Source organism: Leptonychotes weddellii, chromosome 6 (genome assembly GCF_054177405.1).
Source record: "Leptonychotes weddellii isolate Sample4059 chromosome 6, ASM5417740v2, whole genome shotgun sequence".
NCBI classification, from domain to species: Eukaryota; Metazoa; Chordata; class Mammalia; order Carnivora; family Phocidae; genus Leptonychotes; species Leptonychotes weddellii.
Window position 1 is genome coordinate 60100381 of NC_138374.1, and position 2048 is coordinate 60102428.

The window sequence follows — 2048 nt, forward strand, 5'->3', positions numbered from 1 at the left end:
ATACTGGCCTCAAAAAACATAAAACACAAACAAAAAAAAAACTACTGGCCTCTACCACCAGTAAAACTAAGTACCTGCCACCAGTAAAATTCTTGTTCACCTTAGTTACACAACTACTGAGGACCTGTTCTACTGGTGACTGAGGGAAAAAAATCCAAAATTGGTAGCAAATGCTCATAATGCTTCAACAATTTCTGAAGGATTAATAAACAAATTTGGACCCCTCCTCTCATCACTTAATCCCACCCAATTCAATGCACAAAATTTCCAGTATAAACAAGTAATTTAAATAGAACCTTAGAGAGCATGGCCTGGGAGCTGAGCGGAGGCAGAGGAGATGGCTTCCCAGCCGCTGCCTCCCCACACCCCCCCACCCTCCCCCGGAAACCCTGGGAGACCCGCCGAGTTCCTGGGGCCAGGCCAGGACTAGGACCTGGCCCCACTTTGCAATCTGCTGATTTGGGTCCTACTTTACTGACGAGCCCTGGCCAACGAACACTTACCAGAGTGCCCCCACCTATTCTTCCAAGGCCATCCCAGCACACAGGAAGCAGCAATGTAAGTACTTTCAGACCTGCTTATAGCTCATTTTCTTCAGGATATGGTACTTATGGACATTCATTTTCTGGAAGCTATAGCCCTTATAGTTATGGATATAATGGGTTGGGCTATAACCGTCCCTGTGTAGATGATCTGCCACCTAGTAGATTTGTTCAACAAGCTGAAGAAAGCAGGGGTGAGTATCGTGCATGCATTTGCCTCTGTCAGTATGATGATGGATGCTACCTTTTCAGCTGTCTATAACAGTTTCAGGGCTGTATTGGATGTAGCAAATCACTTTTCCCGATTAAAAATACATTTCATAAAGGTTTTTTCAGCTTTTGCCTTAGTTAGGTCTATAAGGTATCTTTAGAGACAGTGCAGTGGATGATAGTTTAAGAGGCTCTGAGAATGAGGACCTTTGGGCAGAAAGTGAAAAACTGTGGCTTGCCTTGGTGATGAGGACAGAGCAGCTAACTCAGCAAAATCTTGGCCAATATTCTTGTTTTTTGCTTTTTTTTTTTTTAAAGATCTTATTTATTTGACAGAGAGAGCACAAGCAGGAGAGAGAGGGAGAAGCAGGCTCCCTGCTGAGCAAGGAGCCTGATGTGGGACTCGATCCCAGGACCCTGGGATCATGACCCGGGCCGAAGGCAGCCGCTTAACCGACTGAGCCACCCAGGCGTCCCTTGTTTTTTTGCTCTTATCCTTGGTGGTGGTCCATACCTCATCTGGAAACTGCTGTCCATAACGATGAAGTAACAGACAACACAAACTGGGCAAATGTGAGGATGACCATGTAGCTGCTAGAGGAGAATATGATTTTGCTGCTGTATCTGAAGAAGAAATTTCTTTCCACGCTGGTGATATGCTAAACTTAGCTCTCAAAGAACAGCAACCCAAAGTGTGTGGCTGGCTTCTGGCTAGTCTTAATGGTCAAACAAGACTTATACCTGCTAATTATGTCAAAATTCTTGGTAAAAGAGGTGGAAAAGCAGTGGAGTCCAGCAAAATTTCTAAGCAGCAACAATCTTTTACCGATACAACACTAATTAAAGAAGCCACACCTACTGATTCTTTGGATGAACAGGAAGCTGCCTTTGACTCTGTCTTTGTTGAAACTATTAAGGTTCCAGTTGCACCTGATTCCACTGGGAAAGGTGGAGATAAACAAGATCTTTGATATCTTTCATGTTTGCCTGCAATTGAACTATACTTTTAAAAAATTACTTCTAGGGGTGCCTGTGTGGCTCAGGTGTTAAGCGTCTGCCTTTCAGCTCGGGTCATGATCCCAGAGTCCTGGGATCGAGCCCCGCATTGGGATCCCTGCTTGGCAGGAAGCCTGCTTCTCCCTCTCCCCCTGCTTGTGTTCCTTCTCTCGCGTTGTCTGTCAAGTAAATAAATCTTTAAAAAAAATTACTTCTAGGGTGCCTGGGTGGCTCAGTTCGTTAAGCGACTGCCTTCAGTTCAGGTCATGATCCTGGAGTCCCAGGATCGAGTCCTGCATC

The 2048-nt window shown here is 45.1% G+C and overlaps 1 pseudogene; it reads left to right on the forward strand.

Annotated features, from left to right (window-relative positions):
* Positions 1-229: 229 nt before the first annotated feature.
* LOC102728968 (peroxisomal membrane protein PEX13-like) lies at positions 230-1723 on the forward strand (annotated as a pseudogene).
* Positions 1724-2048: the final 325 nt, after the last annotated feature.